The sequence below is a fragment of the Lissotriton vulgaris genome, chromosome 2_1 (genome assembly GCF_964263255.1).
Source record: "Lissotriton vulgaris chromosome 2_1, aLisVul1.2, whole genome shotgun sequence".
In the NCBI taxonomy this organism is placed as follows: domain Eukaryota; kingdom Metazoa; phylum Chordata; class Amphibia; order Caudata; family Salamandridae; genus Lissotriton; species Lissotriton vulgaris.
In genome coordinates, this window is record NC_141687.1 from 993,365,241 (window position 1) to 993,385,512 (window position 20,272).

Consider the following 20,272-nt stretch of genomic DNA (forward strand, 5'->3'; position numbering starts at 1 on the left):
ACATTACTTTCAACAGTCTGAAGACTTAGCTGATCGTTTGAAAGCCCGCGGCTACCCAAAAAGACTCGTGACCAAAGCTCAAAAAAGAGCTTGGTTCTACCCACGAGAGGAACTTTTAAAGACCAAAGATCCTACCAACACCCAGGAAGATCGGATTGTATGCGTGACGACCTTCTCAACCAAGAGCAACCTAATTAAAAAGATTGTTAATCACCACTGGCAACTGGTTGCAGATGATATCCAGCATCCTAGCACCCCGCTACATGCCTTCAAGAAATCTAAAAGTGTAAAAGACTATGTAGTACGCTCGCTCCTTCCAATCAGGGAGGACCCTACCATCAGATCACTTTGGAATCTTCAGCCGATTACTGGCCACTTCAAATGCGGCCAATGCAAAGCCTGTGATAGTTGTATACAGACTAAAGAATTTTTGCATAACCAGAACAAAATCCAATTGAAATCTCTAACCAACTGTAATACCTCCACTGTGATTTATGCGATTGTTTGCCCCTGCAACCTCATCTATATTGGGAAAACTCAACAAAAAATCAAACAACGTGTCCTACAACATATGAGCCGTATTAGGTGTGAAGTGGTAGGTGCCCCATTAGTCGACCACTTCAGATCAGTCCAGCATCCACCTGAGAGTCTCAAATGGGCTGTGATCGAGAAAATCAATCTAGGCCCTAGGGGAGGAAATATCTCCAACATACTCAACATCAGGGAACTGAAGTGGATGTTCTATTTCGACTCTATTCATTCAGGTTTGAACGAACATGACAGTTCTTTTTCACAGCTTGCCACCTTAGTTTAAAGTGGGTCGCTAGTGTCCTTATGATGTTTATTGATCTTCTAGGATAATCATCAACTGTGATTTCTCTCCTTAAATCTTGAGACCATATGTAGATGTATATATAGATTGCAACTGCCTATACCGTCATGTGACAGGTAGGCAGTACACTTTTGATGATATATGAATCAACCGGTCTTCAACGAACAGGCTGGGAAGTTGCCTCTGTTGATCTGTATGTCATGTCTATATAACTATCATTGAATTATTAATGATACAAACTGCCTTTACCATCTTGTGATAGGTACGCAGTAATGTATCATTAATATTATTACTACTTCCCCTTGGGATTAATCAATGGACTTACTGCCCCCTAAATGGTATGTTCGTAACCTCCACCGCGGTTGCTTCTATCCTATCCAACCGACCTGGTGATACCCTTCTAAACCATCAGATTAATATATTTAGTCACCACCTAGTCTAAACAATGAATGCTTTTGAATCATCCGCATCGCGGAATGAATCATTCATTTCCACGATAGCGCAACCTATCCCGTTACCCTGGTGACGGATGAATCCCGGGAGTCTTTCTTCTATGTCCATCTCACGTGACCCCGGTTACCATAATGACTATAGCTTCAGGAAGTTCCTCGCCTTCCTCGAGGAACTCGAGTCAGACGCCGAGCTGTTTGCAGACCGGTAAGCCCATCTACCCACCGGTTTTACAATATGGCAATCTAACTATTATCCCGCGCTAACTCACAATAATGACGCTTTGTCATTCTCTCTGCCCCACAGAAACCGCGCCTGATTTAATCAGCAACTTTCTTCAATCACAGAATATACCAGTGGACTTTCAACCCACTTGGTAAGCTTCGCCTCTGTTTAATTCTTTATTCGAATCTTGGCTCAAAACGGCCCAATTCTAAGTGTTGTTCCCCTTTTGGATAGATTGTTCGAGTGGCTCCCCGTCCAGCAGTTGGATCCACCTCGGGAAATCCAGACTTTACTTTATTAGTAAGTCCCTTGGTGTTTTCCTTTATTAATTTGGCAGATGTAATCGGATAACTATATTTCTAATGGGTACAATTATGATTTTTCCTAAGGTTTCGAACAAATGTCATGGACCCTTTTCTGGACTAATTTCATCCCCAAACTGATGTACTCAGGTACGTCTCTTGTTTACCCTACCCACCTAGACCAGACCAAAGACTTGTCCATTATATAATTATTTAACTAATCCCTTTTTAATACTAGGTTGGCTGCCCCTATTATACCGCCCATCCTGAAGAAGACCCACGTGCAAGGAATCCTACCAATCCTGCTTTTTTAGGGTCGAAACGTCGACATACGTCCCTGCCCTCCAACAGCCCCGTTCAACCCACCATTTTTGTATAAGATGGACATTGGGGCATGTTTTTTGAAACTTTGACATTGATTAACCGTTTATTTTGCTTACTATTGAACATTGGAATCATACTATTATTTGATCAATATCGTGTTTTTACTGTCACAAAATACCCCCCCACCTTACCTTCACTATATCACTTCCCTTCCATCCCCAGGGGCACCTGTACCATTACAATTGTGTATGCTTTGTGAATGCTTAAACATTGCTCTTTTCCTATAATGTGATTAAAACATTATAGAGGTACCTTTTTGTTGACTAGAATTATTCTAATGATTCTTAAATATTATGCTCTTTCCTTCACTGGGACCCCTTTACTCTTAACGATAGCTACCCAGGTCCCAGCGACTATATTGGGTTAACCCTTTTCTTACATAACGTACTTCGTGCAGACGCTGTCTGCGAGGTTTTTCATTCTTAGAATTCATTTCTACACGATAGGGTATTCACATAACTATGGTTGAATGTGAATTACTATCCTACTCTGAAGATTACATTGACAAGCTTCTTGAGAATCCAGACCATAATTTTTTGACAACTGATGTGCCCACTCTAGACTTTAGTCTAAAAGATAAAATCCAATGGCTAGAACGCCTTGAAAAGAAATTGATCCGTACCCGCTGGCACGGACATCTGCTCACGAAATATCTTAAGGAGAACATCATTCCGATTGGCCTACAGATAAAAATCGAACCAGCCATCTTTGTTGAGGTTCCTAAATTCAGGGAAGGTTTCAGTCACATATCCAACAATTGTTCCCGCCATTGGATGGTGCTTGGGATAGAAACAGCTGCCCAACAGATCCAAGTACTGACTAGTGAAATCAAGTCACTTCGCGCAGAGATCTCCGCAGATGCTAACTTAGCAGGAGCTAAAGAAACACTGAATAATCTGGAAGCCACTTTAAAGGATTTTGACCTCACCACTCAAAATCGAAAATTAGAGAAACTCGCCAGAGACATCAGACTATATGACAAAAAGAAAACCTACCCCTACCTTCAAGACGATTATTATAAACAGGACCAACAAGGAAGATTTACCAACAGAGGGCGAGGCAGTTTCCGTGGCAGAAGGAACTACACAACCTTTTCGGACTCCTCATATAGTTCCGAAGGCGAACACGAATTTGCTGGCCCCAGTCGCCAATACAACTACCCGGACTACGGTTATCAGTCACCACAATACGCACCTTTTTTAGGACAACGACCCGTACCATGGCGCCCCCCGAGAGGCAGAGGGAACTTCTCCAACAGAGGTCAACCTCGTGGACAGAACCAGAACAACACCAACTGGGACACCGGACGAGGCCAAACGTCCAAACAGGTTCATTTTCAGCAGGAACAGCACGGAGAGAGAACCACACGGAACAAAACATACCGCTGGTAACACAAACATCTATCATGAACCCTGTGGTAAATATCTCAGACTACACCCTGAATGAACAGGAAATACGTGCATTGAGCAAGGGACTGTCATATGTCCCCACCAACAGACATGACCCTTTCACAGTTCGTACTGAGCTGTATAAGTTTTTCAGGAAGGTCAGACTTAAGTACTTCTTTAGAAATGCTGGTCTATACACAAACCCATCTTGTACAGGTTTAAGGACCCCTTCCACGTTTGTTCCACCGTCCTGCACCATGACCAATAAAATTCTGGCATATGAGGCAGTCATCTGGAGGGATGTAAATTCCACTTTAATTAACCATACCTACACCAGGTACAACACTAGTAAGACTGAAAAGGATGCTCTCCAGTCATTGGCCAAGAACACAGAGGTTGTGATCAAACCTGCTGATAAGGGCGGTGCCATTGTGATCCAGGACATTAAGAAGTACGAATCTGAAATTCAACGCCAACTGACAGATGGGATCAGTTACCAAAAACTACGCTCTGATCCCTCACAAGCAATAGCACGTGAAGTCCTGGAAATCACACAACTTGGACTTGATCTTGGTTTCCTATCAAAACACGAATTTGAATATCTCAACCAACCTCACCCACGGCTGGCCACGATATATACTCTTCCTAAAATTCATAAAGACATGTCCAATCCACCTGGACGCCCGATTGTCTCGGGGTGTGGCTCCATATTAGAACCACTTGGAAGATATATTGATTTTTTCTTAAAACCTCTGGCAGAGGCCACCCAAACGTATCTAAGGGATACTCTACAAACTATAAATCTAGTTGAAACTTTACCTTTTGACCCTGTGAAACAATTATTGGTTACCTGTGACGTAGTATCTCTGTATACATGCATCCCACAAGAGGAAGCATTAGCTGTCATTATGAGATATTTGGAATCCAGACCAGCACCCATGCGAGTACCGTCCGAATTCATTATATCCCTACTCCGGGTCGCAATGACAAAGAATTTCTTTACCTTCAAAAATGACTTCTTTCTACAAACACAGGGTGTGGCAATGGGGGCTCCTTTTGCCCCGGACGTAGCCATTCTATATATGGCAGCCTTCGAGGATAATAACATACTAAACATCAACAATCCCTTTCATAACCACCTTAACATCTGGGTTCGTTATATAGACGACATTCTAATAATTTGGAACGGTGATTCTGCCACACTTAATGAATTTCACCACTGGCTGAACCAGCAATCACCTCACTTACAATTTACCATTCAATCTGACAATCAGAGTATAGACTTCTTGGATATCACCATTTACCATCATCAGGGCCAACTTCTAACTACACTGTACAGGAAACCATCTGAGAGGAACTCCCTACTTCAATACAATAGTCACCATCCTCGGGCCCTGCAAGACAACCTCCCATTTGGTCAGTTCTTACGTGTCCATAGAAACTGCTCCACCAAGGAACATTACTTTCAACAGTCTGAAGACTTAGCCGATCGTTTGAAAGCCCGCGGCTACCCAAAAAGACTCGTGACTAAAGCTCAAAAAAGAGCTTGGCTCTACCCACGAGAGGAACTTTTAAAGACCAAAGATCCTACCAACACCCAGGAAGATCGGATTGTATGCGTGACGACCTTCTCAACCAAGAGCAACCTAATTAAAAAGATTGTTAATCACCACTGGCAACTGGTTGCAGATGATATCCAGCATCCTAGCACCCCGCTACATGCCTTCAAGAAATCTAAAAGTGTAAAAGACTATGTAGTACGCTCGCTCCTTCCAATCAGGGAGGACCCTACCATCAGATCACTTTGGAATCTTCAGCCGATTACTGGCCACTTCAAATGCGGCCAATGCAAAGCCTGTGATAGTTGTATACAGACTAAAGAATTTTTGCATAACCAGAACAAAATCCAATTGAAATCTCTAACCAACTGTAATACCTCCACTGTGATTTATGCGATTGTTTGCCCCTGCAATCTCATCTATATTGGGCAAACTCAACAAAAAATCAAACAACGTGTCCTACAACATATGAGCCGTATTAGGTGTGAAGTGGTAGGTGCCCCATTAGTCGACCACTTCAGATCAGTCCAGCATCCACCTGAGAGTCTCAAATGGGCTGTGATCGAGAAAATCAATCTAGGCCCTAGGGGAGGAAATATCTCCAACATACTCAACATCAGGGAACTGAAGTGGATGTTCTATTTCGACTCTATTCATTCAGGTTTGAACGAACATGACAGTTCTTTTTCACAGCTTGCCACCTTAGTTTAAAGTGGGTCGCTAGTGTCCTTATGATGTTTATTGATCTTCTAGGATAATCATCAACTGTGATTTCTCTCCTTAAATCTTGAGACCATATGTAGATGTATATATAGATTGCAACTGCCTATACCGTCATGTGACAGGTACGCAGTACACTTTTGATGATATATGAATCAATCGGTCTTCAACGAACAGGCTGGGAAGTTGCCTCTGTTGATCTGTATGTCATGTCTATATAACTATCATTGAATTATTAATGATACAAACTGCCTTTACCATCTTGTGATAGGTACGCAGTAATGTATCATTAATATTATTACTACTTCCCCTTGGGATTAATCAATGGACTTACTGCCCCCTAAATGGTATGTTCGTAACCTCCACCGCGGTTGCTTCTATCCTATCCAACCGACCTGGTGATACCCTTCTAAACCATCAGATTAATATATTTAGTCACCACCTAGTCTAAACAATGAATGCTTTTGAATCATCCGCATCGCGGAATGAATCATTCATTTCCACGATAGCGCAACCTATCCCGTTACCCTGGTGACGGATGAATCCCGGGAGTCTTTCTTCTATGTCCATCTCACGTGACCCCGGTTACCATAACGACTATAGCTTCAGGAAGTTCCTCGCCTTCCTCGAGGAACCCGAGTCAGATGGCGAGCTGTTTGCCGACCGGTAAGCCCATCTACCCACCGGTTTTACAATATGACAATCTAACTATTATCCCGCGCTAACTCACAATAATGACGCTTTGTCATTCTCTCTGCCCCACAGAAACCGCGCCTGATTTAATCAGCAACTTTCTTCAATCACAGAATATACCAGTGGACTTTCAACCCACTTGGTAAGCTTCGCCTCTGTTTAATTCTTTATTCGAATCTTGGCTCAAAACGGCCCAATTCTAAGTGTTGTTCCCCTTTTGGATAGATTGTTCGAGTGGCTCCCCGTCCAGCAGTTGGATCCACCTCGGGAAATCCGGACTTTACTTTATTAGTAAGTCCCTTGGTGTTTTCCTTTATTAATTTGGCAGATTTAATCGGATAACTATATTTCTAATGGGTACAATTATGATTTTTCCTAAGGTTTCGAACAAATGTCATGGACCCTTTTCTGGACTAATTTCATCCCCAAACTGATGTACTCAGGTACGTCTCTTGTTTACCCTACCCACCTAGACCAGACCAAAGACTTGTCCATTATATAATTATTTAACTAATCCCTTTTTAATACTAGGTTGGCTGCCCCTATTATACCGCCCGTCCTGAAGAAGACCCACGTGCAAGGAATCCTACCAATCCTGCTTTTTTAGGGTCGAAACGTCGACATACGTCCCTGCCCTCCAACAGCCCCGTTCAACCCACCATTTTTGTATAAGATGGACATTGGGGCATGTTTTTTGAAACTTTGACATTGATTAACCGTTTATTTTGCTTACTATTGAACATTGGAATCATACTATTATTTGATCAATATCGTGTTTTTACTGTCACAAAATACCCCCCCACCTTACCTTCACTATATCACTTCCCTTCCATCCCCAGGGGCACCTGTACCATTACAATTGTGTATGCTTTGTGAATGCTTAAACATTGCTCTTTTCCTATAATGTGATTAAAACATTATAGAGGTACCTTTTTGTTGACTAGAATTATTCTAATGATTCTTAAATAATATGCTCTTTCCTTCACTGGGACCCCCTTACTCTTAACGATAGCTACCCAGGTCCCAGCGACTATATTGGGTTAACCCTTTTCTTACATAACGTCAATGGTTAGAAGAGGCAGACCATGAAGCAGGCAGACCATGAAGCAGCGGTCAGACCCGGGACCAGGGTTCAATTCCCAACGCGGCAGGGTCTTGAGCCCAAAAATGTCCATGGACTCGATAATTCTCGCTTCGGTGCCTGCTCGAATCAGGGGTTCACACTCTGCAACTCCGGGCAATAGCTTGCTTAATCTCCACTATGGCCCCCCGCGGCGGGATGCCTGGCTTTCACCTTGGGGGTGCCCAGTACAGGTTATCTCACAGGGAAAAACCAGGACGGGTTCCCAAAGCAAGCACTTAGAGACCGTTGGTGATAATGCGCTATATGAATATAAATTACATTTACATTTACATTACACAAAATGATAGTAGATCTCGACCAAAGAGTTTAGGCTGCACACAAGTTAAGGAAAATAGTGAGATATCTGTTAAGCATAATAAAAAAATAGAAACCAAATAAGGGGTCAGAAGTTAAGAAAAATAGAAACATGCCTCAATGATAACGCATGCAAAAAGGCATTGCATTGACAGAAAATAGAACATGGAAAAATGGTCAAATATGTACCTGTCCACAAGTGTTCCAATTCAATCGTAGACTTGTCTCTGGCCCATCTGCCTATGGGAGGACCTTGCTAGGCAGTTCAGGCTGGACTGTCACCTTGAGGAATAGGGTAAAGACTGATTTGCATTTGACTGGGTCCAAACTGGGGTGGCATGGTGAGCAAAAGAACGATGAATTAAACCCAGATCTTTGTAACTGAGGGTGAATGTTTGCATTGTTCAGCATTCAGTCCATCATGTGTTCCTTTTGAAGATTTCAGACTGGTCATGATGTTTGCCTCTAGAGGAATAAGCAGGATTTTGTGGCTCAAAGGTTTCAATGTTTTGTTAACAGAATAGTCATTATAGAAAAATTCTGTGTCACTCATAGTCTAGGGAACTAGAACTGTGCTTAGGTCATATATGACAGCACAATGCTATGTATGTCAGCAATAAGATGATGGTTTGAATATTGTCAGTTGCACCAAGCTACCTGAATGGACTGGTGGTCCGTTCTGGGTACCTGTAATAAATCCTCATAAGCAGTTCTTTAAGAAGTTGTGGACTTTGCTTATTGCAGAATCTTAACACAGGGCTATCCTGAAAGCTGCATCAGAGCAAGGTTCCAGGAGTTTTGACTATCCTATGGAAGAGGCGTTGGTGAACAACAAGCGTCTCGTAAAAGCCTTTGCAGAAGGACCAAGAGAGGTTGGCAACAAATATTAACAAATTGGAACTGATGTAACTGTTGTTCCCAGGAAAATTTCCAGGTTTGGCGCAGGGGATCTCTTAGACCCTAATGGACAGTCAGCCAGTCTGCCACAGGCAAGAAATAGCCTGTCTATATATATCCATAGGGAGGGCCTTACCAAGTGTGTAAGGTAATATTAAATATTGTCCTGCAATAACAATTGACAGCAAATGAATACCAAAAATGTTGCAGAGCACATGTCGACAGTAAACAGTTAAAGTATCATTATACTTATCTAAACAGAGGTGCACACTTTAATTTAAATGATAAGGAGTGCACCCTGCAATGCATTAAAGTAAGAATACATCAACAGCAGTCTAGCGGTAGTTATAATGGCACGGGATGCATCGAAAGGGAGATCTACTTGCCAGTCAATGTACAGGGACCAAATACCCAACACTACCAGTATCCAGCAGCAGGTCAGAGGTACACAACATGTGCCTGCATGGTTAAAAGAAGCTGATGTGAGCGGACTGTAAATATTATGTTGTTGGAAATACTTCTTCCAACGGCCCGATGCAGGGGGGCTATTGGAGTTAGAATTTTACATAGTCTGCCCTACTTAGGGTGGATGGTGTAATGCTTATTTCTCCTGCCCATCACCACCAAGAAGTATGTGTTGGTAAAGGACATGAAAGAAACCAAAATTACACACACACCCATGGAGAAAGCTCTACATTAACCTCATGGCTGCTGATTGAATTCCTCCCCTGTGCTGAACAATGCAGAACAGGGTGGGGCCGTGACGGAACCATTCCACAGCTCAACTGTGACTGATGACGGAATGGTTCCTTCACCAGCATCGAAGGGGTTAAACAATATACAATTTCCAAGAAGGAAAGACGTGTAGGTCGATAAGAAACACATGCACAAGGATCTTTTCTCTTTTATAATAGAATTTGTATCATTGCTGATTGCAAGCCAAAGTCCCTCAATGGAGATTGCAGCTAGATACCTAGATAAAGATGGGGGTACCAAAGTGTCAGCCTCCAAGATAAACACATTGTTGTGAGGCTTTGCTGGCCGTAAGACATAATCCAAAACCGTCTGCATATGTTGGGCTCAATATGCGATTCAACTATGTGAGCCAATAGCATGATTGTGGTATATCTCCCCAGAGCGCTGTTTGGGTTCCCCTATTCGTGATTTGCTGGCAATGCAGCCTACTACTATCAAACGTGTGAAGTGAACAACGTGGTGGATGAGCGGTACAGAGAATAATGAAGGCACTGTGTATCTGAAGGTTTCAAGACAAATGAACAAAGAGGACTGCAGGGTATACAAAGTCAGGGAGGCGATTTCGGAGCACCTACATGTTATACTGTTCATGCTGTGTATACATACACATACATTAAAAACACTGTTTCTACACTGTCACTAGTCTGGACATAATTGTTGCCAAGGAAGCACAAGCATAGAGCTTCCTCCCAGAGAACCATTGTCTCTAATGTAACTTATGTACCCAGGATCTTAGGAATATTGGGTGGCCCAATATTTGGCTTAGCTGGAAAATGGGCTGCACACTGCTACACATACTCATATTCCTGCCATGCCAGTGTTGTCACAATACTCCTCAAGAGAGGTACTACATTCCTTCATCTATGCACAGTGCCAGATGAACAAGGTTGTACTATCATAGTGCAAGTTACCTTGTGGAGCATGCATTTCACGAATAGTTATGCCTATGGGCTGAATGTAGATGAATCCCAATGTTTAACACTCTAATGAGCCACATATTGGTACTAACCCCTAAGACAAATATTTTGAGGGGAGGATTTTAATGTCATTCAGGAATCAAAAATTGATCACACGTCACACCTAGGAGTCAAATGTTTGCAGCGATTGCATTCAAATGGCTAATGGTTAAACACACTTTGGTTGACATCTGGCAGTTGAGACATCGAACAAAGCACGATAGAACATTTATGTTGTCAGCACATAATGTGTGGTCTACACTTGAAGATGGCTGTCCACAAATGAGGCTCGTTCTAAGGTGCTAAGGTACAACACCTAGCTAGAACTCTTTCAGACCAGTCTCCTGTTCTAAGGAGCTTACAGATACCAAGGACTCAGAGGACCAGCCCGCAGTGAAGGCTACTGACAGGAGTGTGGTTGGACAGTATGTTATCGTACGAGCATAGATGTGAAATCAAGGCCTCTGTCACCAACAACATTGTCTCCTTTATGGATATAGGTACTAAATATAAGACTTTTAAAGAAGTAAATGGAGTGCTCAGATCACTTGGCGATTACATGATGAGACTGTAGTGAAAAATTAAAGAGCTATGAAGAGCTCATTAAATGACACTGGAACGGATGCACTTGCCATAGTTAGAGCCCTAATTACAGAGTATAATAAAGAAACTGAAAAAGAATGCAAATATCTAATCGAGCATGCCATGGCTCGCCTATATGAATACCCAGGAAAATGATATTGCCTGTATTTACAAATTGATCATGGATATCTGTGCATTGACAAGGACATTTTATTAAGATTCATTGACATCTACTTAGATTTGTATTCGGCCTGTGGGAAGATGTTCATAGTCTCTATCTAAAACAACCAATTATCGTGGAACAAATGTGTCAAAGTCATAAGATTTGCCAATTGGCAAGGTGCCAGGCATTGGCAGCTTACAGTCTTGAATTTTATAAAGAATTTGTGCACATGCTTGCACCTCATCCTTTGCAATTGTTTCAAGAGTTGACTACCAACTGCATGCTTCTTCCTGTCACATTTCTACTAGACACCCTCCTAAAACCAACTAAAATACCCGGTAGCTAATAATCATATAGACCACTCTCACTCATGAATAGTGACACCAAATCCTCTCCAAGGTCATAGCACTTAGATTATGCCCAAACTCCCTACATTTATACTAGGGAAATCACAGGCTGATGTTTAGAGATAATGCATGACAGCTGATTTTTGAAACAACTTTTTTTCATCCAGCCAAAATATTATATTCATTATAGTATATAGTTGTATTTCCATTCATAACTCCATTTTTAATATTGTTTTAGTCAATATTCAGGATATGATATTTTGACCTCACGTAATATTGTGACATACATCTTGGTGGTCACTACTAGTAATCGAGAAAGGTGTTGTCACTATCATGATGGTCTCTGATGTGGTCCCTACTGCCACAATTTGCAAATTCCTTAGTAGGCCAGACTATTTTCATTGATCAAAATTATCTCTTGATAAAGAAAAGGTTGGAGACCCCTACCCTAAAGGAAATGTATTAGAACTCTCTGGTTGTAAAACATAATGTAAATAGATCACTTCTGCAGAACATACATAGCACCACATCATTAGAAGAAACCAAACTACTCTACTACTAAATGTCACAGATCAAACTCTAAATTAAAAGTTGGTTCTTTTGTAGAAATACATGGCAGAAAGTGAGTAATTAATTGAGAGAGAGGACTCTACCAACTAAATAAACAAAATCTAGCTAGGCCGAAGCACAGTTCCTGTAGAATCTATGCTCAACCTGTAGTAGCTATCTACAAGCAGCAGGCAATCCCCAGAAAAGTGAGTATTAAGTAACCCTGGGCACAGAACTACGCTACACTCGCGAAGTTTGTGTAGTTTGCGCTACTTTGCACTATGCACAGTGCAAACACGTGTAGCGGTCAATTTTTGCTTGCTCGCAGTCCTCAACGTCAAGTTGGCGACCACGAGCGAGCAAAATGACCCAGGGAGACTTTTTCCTCGTTCGCGATCAGCAACATCAAGTTGTTTGCGAGTGGTTGCGTATGCTCGCGATGGCTTGCAATGAGAAACTACCAGTCCGCGTTGAGAAAGCTTCCGCCTGAGTAGAAATCTATTTGAGCGGCAGAAAACAACTGCTTGCACTGTGCACAGTGCAGACAAGCATCCAGCACTGTGCAAACAGTGCAAACAGCATTTTGCACAGTGCACTACGCAGTTCGCGTAGCTGCGCGTAGATCGCGAAGTGCACTGTGTGTAGCTACGCGTAGTGCTACTACGCGAACTATGCCCAGGGTTAGTATTAAGCTCAAGCAGTACCAACAGGTTCAAAGTCAAGACATTTTTAATGAGCAAAAAAACCCAAAAAAAACTGGTTAAAGGGAATCAGAGATATAACTTGTTACGGTTTAAAGGTAAACAGGCCGAGAAAAGTGGTTAGAAGAAAGTAATATGCTAATCAGAAGGAACAGTTCATGGCTGACAGGGAACTAGTAGTGATTTCAGGCAAAAACGCAATATACCAGAGGTCAAATGGAGGTGGCTGATTGACCTGGTAAAGGTTTTTACCTTTTAACAAGTTTGGGGTTTTATTTTAGGTAAATCAAAGTCAAGGTGCAAGGCTGAAACCTGCACTGACCCATCGAAGTAAGATACATAATTGTCGGGTTCCCTCTGAAGCCATTGGTTTTGATGCCAAAAGCTCCAAGTGGAACAAAGCTGGATGCCGTAGTCACAGATGTTGCTTCATTGCTGCAAAGGATTTGCTGCCTCGTCTGATCCAATTGGGGAGCGGATGTGGTCTCACGGCTTGACTGCCAACTTTGGGGCTGGGAAACCAAGGTTCTAGCATCGGGGTTGACTCCACATCCTGTGATTCAAGGCAAATCACTTAATCTCCCTGTGCCTACCAAAAAAACTAATGTGTCCTTGTGTAATGTAACTAGTGCTCATGTAAAGCGCTCCAATACCTTCGGGTCGAGTTCTCGCTATATAAATTTGCAAAAAAAAAAAAAAAATTGTGGTAATATTTGTGGGAGTGATGGCTAAGGTTGTGCGAAGTCACAAAGTCTTCTAACCTACAACTTTTCACTGTTTAAAAAAAATGCATGCTTTGTATAGTAGAAAACTTGCAAAGGGTGACAGGAAATCACCTCCACTGTAGCAAAAGAGAGAAAGTAAATTGTTGATATTTGGCAAACATCATCTCTATCGTAGGTCTGGCCCCTACCTCAGGGCAAGTTACCAAGTTACAGCGCACTCTTCCACGCAGCTCCCAACTCACACGAGATGCACTCCCTCTTTCCTTAAATTCAGAAAGGAAATCAAATCCTGTTGCTCTAGAACCAGCTCTCATCAACTACTTGGCTCCCAGACAACACTTGAGTGGCAGCCGTTGACCCCAAAGCCCTTCACAGGTAAATAACATAAAGTAAGTTTACTTTGCTGTACTTTTGCCTTTTTACTACCACTGGGCCTGATTCAAAAAGGTAAACTTTGCCCTTTTGTGTTACTATTTTTGGTATTCACAAACTCGGAGTTTAATTTTACTTAAAGTAATTTTAGGACTGCGGAGAATCCGCACATGAAACCATAAACTATCCCATCTATTTATGTGCAATATCTCCGCAGCCGTAAAATTAGTATTAGTCAAATTAATCCCGCAGTTTGTGAATAACAAACAAAAATAGTAAAGCGAGACAAAAGTTTAGCCCTCAGTGTTTTTGATTGGACTAATGTGGAGAGCCATGCCATTCACTCACTAGCGACACTGTGTCCCGTTATGCAAATATCTGTAATGAAATTAAAATAAATTATTGGTTGTTCACACCATTGCGCACGTTGCACTACTTACACGCACATAGTTATGCTTTTAATGTCAGTTTTAAAATAATTCGTAGAAGAAACCATTTTTAATATTTCTTTTAAGCCCTGCTTTTCTATTTTTATGTCATTTTTGTTCGAACTTTATGAATATAGCACTTTGTTAGGCGGTACTTTGATCTATTTATGCTGAGCCAGCATTGCTGAAGGCGCATTTTCCCTGGGGCAAAGCAATAAAATCTGCCTGTGATGTTCTATTAGCAGAGACCTTCAACGGCGGTCCTTGGGCTCAAGGGCTTATAGTAGATTGATGGTGTAAGATATCTATTTATTTATGACGATAGCTATATGCAACGTATATTATGCAAACGGAGTTATTTAAAGCCCTGCTTCTTTATTCCAAGCTAACCCCCGTGATACATTTGTATCGCATATTTACTTAGTGCCCAGCAGGCAAACAAATACATGTAATTAAATCTGAATTATTTAAGCATTCACTAAATCTATACCTTGTTGTATGTATCGTAACAAAACATCCCTACGTGCCTGTTGACGAAGCGTATGTACAACGTAAACGCTATATTACAACATGAATTGAATTTCGTGCATTATTGATGAGAGCAGCACTAAGGCATGCGTAGATGAACAGCACCTGTGCTAGAAAGCCTGCACTCCCTAGCCCTAAAGGGTTAGGAGGAAAATATATTGCCATATGAAAGTGTCATTCGACACTATTGACCATTGCCCCCACCTCTTCACCCAACAGCAATCACATTGGCTTCATCTAGGCACTGCTGCAAGTGGTTCACCAAATGCAAGCTCATGACCTCATCGTGGAGTGACAGGTGCAATTACAAATGTCATAAATAATCTTACGGACGAGATTACCGCATACTATCGATCACACTAGGAGAGAGTTGTCTATTAATGGTCTTACGTACTCAGTTCGGAATGTGTTTGGTATTTAATGGCATTGTGCTTTTAGGTCACGTTACTTTTTGGTAGAAATTGTGAGGTCATAAACATTGAATTTGCTGTGTGAGTTGTGGTTTGCTTGACTGTTGAGCAAGGTATTAATTAGGGTCATAACCGTAGCTGGCAAATTTAAGTGGATTTTGGTTTCAACTAGTACCCATAACTACAGTTTAACTGTGTTTCTTTAACTATATCTTACGTGTAATAACCAAAGCTAACTTCACTTTGACCTTTGTTTGTTACAGAGTTGTTATCACTTAACAGTCCGTGCACTCAACCCACTAGGGATGGCCACCCCTGCTGTGCATGCATTGTTGGTCAAAGGGTGAGGTGGGTGACCAGGTCCTTCACCCCACCAGTCCGGTACCCATCCCCAGCTTTGATTACGCTCTGCATTCAAATCACAGCAGGGGTCAACTCCCAATGCAGATAGCCTTTGCTTGTGCGCAGTGTGGGTTAGTTGCAGTTCTATCGTCACGCACTAGCCTCACCATTGGCAGCAAGCAGTGCATGGCCTAAGAATCAAGAGAAAAGCACTTTGACTAACGTTTATTGGGGGTATTAATGTTTTGGGTTTATTATTGGTAGGGTTGTGTTTTTGCAGCTTTTATCTTTCCACATTTGTGGCAAACAGCCAGTTTTAAAAATGTTGCTTCTTTTTTGTTCACTGATGAAACTTTAAAAAAAGTTCTTCCTTCTCTTCTTCACCAATTATTTTGCTTTGTTTACCACATCATGTGTGGACCTTGCACTTCATACATTAAAGCGTGAAAAGTCTGCCATGCATATTGGTGTCATCTAGTTCTTTACTGTGGCCCACTGCTGGAATGCTTGGCACAGGTTCACCCTCCTCTGTCTCTTCGTCCAATCTCCCTCTCTACCACCTTGAGTACTACCTCTTGTTTGTACTAGAGGTGTCCCTTCCCAGTCGATATGTCACAGAAGTCCCCCTGTCAAGAGCTTTCGCAAAACACATTCAGTTGAGCCCCTGTCTATTCTGCTGCATCTTTCAAACTAGATGGGTGAGTAATTCCCTCAGGTTTGATTTCTTGTGTTCCTCTGCAGCTCTGCGCTCTCTGCAAGGCATTGGGGCCAATATTGATATTGAAGTCATGCAATGCAGGGCAGCAAGTGAAGTTGGTGCATTGTGCGGTAACACTTTAGGCAGCCTTGCGCCAACACAGACATTTGCGCCACAGAACAAGGGTGTCTGCCATGTCTGAAGCATAGTGTTTGTCTGTAGGGGGACCCTTCCTGTACATAAACTATGCTCTAAAACTTTGTGTGTGAGCTGTACAATGCTACAGACACCCAAAGTGAGAAAAAAAGTAGAAATGAGAACAATTCTACTTGGTACACCTGCCTCAAGGAGGCATAGGATTTTGGTGCAAATCCCTGTGTAAAATTATTTGTAGGTAGGGAGTAAGTAATTGTATCAGATCACCCATGCACCAACAATCAATTAATCAGTACATTTTTAGAGCACACTACTTACCCGTGAGGGTCTCAAGGTGCTGGGGGTGGGGGGGGGGGGGGGGGTGCGGTGCTGCTACTGCTCAAACAGCCAGGTCTTGAGGAGTCTCCTGAAGGCCAGCAGGTCCTGGGTCTGTCGTAGGTGGATGGGGAGGGTTTTCCAGGTTTTAGCGTCAAGGTGGGAGAATGATCTGCCGCCGGCAGTCCCTTGTCGGATGTGGGTGACGGTGACGAGGGCGAGGTCGGCGGAGCGAAGCTGGTGGTTTGGGGTGTACAAGGTGATTCGTTCGTTGAGGTACGCTGGTCGGGTGTTGTGGAGTGCTTAGTGAGCGTGGGTGAGGAGCTTGAAGGTGATCCTCTTGTTGACTGGGAGCCAGTGCAGGTTTTTCAGGTGGGCTGTGCTGTGGCAGTGGCGGGGGATGTCGAGGATGAGGCGTGCAGAGGTGTTCTGTATGCGTTGGATTTGTTTCCGGAGTTTGACTGAGGTTCCTGCATAGAGAGCGTTGCCGTAGTCCAGTCTGCTGCTGACAAGGGCCTGGGTGACCGTACTTCGGGTTCCGGTGGGGATCCATCTGTAGATCTTGCGGAGCATGCGGAGGGTGTTGAAGCAGGAGGAGGAGACAGCATTTACTTGCTGGGTCATTGACAGCGCTGAGTCCAGGATAACCCCAGGTTTCGTTCGTGGTCAGTGGGCATCGGTGCAGCTACCAGTGCGGCCGGCCAACATGAGTCATCCCAGGCGGAGGGCGTGGAACTGATGATGATGACCTCCATCTTGTCCGAGTTCAGTTTCAGGCGGCTGTTCATCATCCATTCGGCGATTGCCTTCATTCCTTCATGGAGGTTGGATTTGGCGGCGGTGGGGGCCTTGGTGAGGATCAGCTGGGAGTCGTTGGCATATGAGCCGATGTTGGTGAGCGGTGCCATGTGGAAGTTGAAGAGTGTCGGGCTGAGGGACGATCCATGGGGTACGCCGCAGATGATCTTGGAGTCTTTAGAAAGTAATGGGGGGAGGCGGACACTCTGGGTTCTGGCCGAGAGGAAGTAGGTGGTCCCGTCCAGGGTTTTGTTGTGGATCTCTGTGTTGTGGAGGCGTGTGCGGAGGGTGTGGTGGCAGATGGTGTCAAAGACAGCCGAAAGGTCCAGGAGGATGAGGGCCGCAGTTTCTCCTTTGTCCAGCATGGCCCTGATGCCGTCGGTGGCGGCGATGAGGGCTGTTTCGGTGCTGTGGTTGCTGCGGATTCCAGATTGTGACGGGTCCAGGATGTTGTTCTCTTCGAGGAAGGAGGTCAGTTGCCTGTTGACAATCTTCTCAATGGAAGTTCTTGAGATTCTTGGGGTCTGCTTTGGATTTCTTGAGTAAGGCACTGATCTCGGTGTACTTCCAGCTCTCCGGGAAGGTGGCGGTCTCGAAGGAACTGTTGATGATCTTGCGAAGATAGGGTGCGATGGTGGAGCTTGCTTTGTTAAAGATGTGGTGTGGGCAGGGGTCAGACGGTGAGCCGGAGTGGATGGTGTTCATGATTTATTTTGATGGTGTCTTCGTCATTGATGCGGGTCCAGAAGAGCAGGGGAGTGACGTGGCAGGGAGCGGTGAGTCTGAGGTGTCTGTTTCTGTCAGGGGGGCCTGGTTGCTGAAGCTGTCGTTGATGTCAGCCAACTTGTTGTGGAAGAAGGTGGCTAGAGAGTTGCAGAGGTCTTGTGATGGCGGGATGTTGTTAGAGTTGGAGCTGGGGTTAGAGAGTTCCTTCACGATGTTTTGGAGCTCTTTGCTGTCGTTTGCATTGTTGTCCATGCGCTCTTTGAAGGAGGTCCTTTTGGCAGTTCGGATAAGTTGGTGGTGTCTGCGGATGGCGCTCTTGTAGGCTGCGTTGCTTTCCGGTGACTGTTTATGGTGCAACTTCTTCTCAAGCCTACGACAGGCCTGCTTGGATGTCTGGCGGTCGGCGTGAACCAGATGGATTTTCTGTCGGTGCATCTCTTCGAGGGTTTCTTGACCGGGGCAAGAGTGTTGGCGCAGTCCTCGATCCATTGCCTGAAGTTGCGGGCATCATTGTCGGTGTCGGTAGTGTCTTTTGGAGGGTTTCGGTGAGGGTGTTTACTAGAAACGCCCTTGACTTAAAGTAATGCAAGACAGCACGCTGCACAACTTTGTGTTACTTTGGGTTGGATTGTAAATCCCACCTGAAAATTTGCTTCAAGTTTACATTGGAAAAGTAATGCAAGCCTAATGAAATGTTTTTTGTAAATCTAGGCCCAGATGTCTTCTTCCTCCTCCTGTGGAACAGAAGAGGATCCTCTGAAAAGGGTTGTATGATGGAAACCCACAGGCATATTTCTTTTTTTTTGTAATAAAACTAAAAACAAATAAGATTATTGTTGTGGGCGCAGCTGGTTCTGTGGCACAAGATTCAAATTTCTTATTAAATTTAACTCAGGTGTAATTTTCCAACAATATAATTTGTTGTAATCTTGGAAATTTGGCACTGCAAAAATGATGTGCAATGGCCAAGATTATGCTATTACTGAGATATCCGTTAGGGAAGAAACTGTTGCAGGAGCACTGGAACAATGCAATAAACATGTGGCAATATCACAATCAACCCAAATGCTAATGGCATTTCTTATTGTCATGGAGAACAATGCTACTGTACAAGCAGTATCAGCTAGGCCTAGGTGTAACTCGCAGAGTTTTGCTACGCAGAATTCCATGCAATTCACCAAAAACTCTGCAAGATTTTGCTGAACTCTGCAAATGAGTGGAAGAATGCTCATCTGCCCATTTGCACTGCTGTTTTAGGCTAGCAGCGTGTTTCACACTGACATTCCGTTCAAACAGCACCACACAGTCTGCATGGGCTTGGGCATTTTGTTTTTGTCTGCTTTTTTTCCTCTTTCCTTGCTGGCTGTATTCCATCCCAATATGACAATATGACCCACATCTGCTCTTTCCTAACCTGCATCTGAACTATTTTGTACTTATTTTATTACTGTCTAATTTTCCTTGTATTTATTTTTCTGCTTGTTTTCTGTTTTGGCAACTGTTTTGTTCTTAGTTTTTCTTTAACTCTTATTTCTCTTTCCTGGTATATCCTCCTCTGCCTGTCCTCATCCTGTCTCTACTTCCCCCCAACTCAGTCCCACTTCTTCCTCCTCCAGTCCTGATGGCAGAAGTTGGCAGCAAGGGCGCCACCCGCACCGCATGATGGCATTAGCGAGTCAGAGGTGGCAGCACACATTTTTGCAGTGCAAAGTCAAGTATGTATGTTGTATAAAGAATAATCAGCATCTACGCTGTTACAGGTGCAGCACCACCTCCCCCGCATGCTGGCAGCAGGCCCAGTAAGGGCTATGTCCTGTGGGAGCATCAGGTACT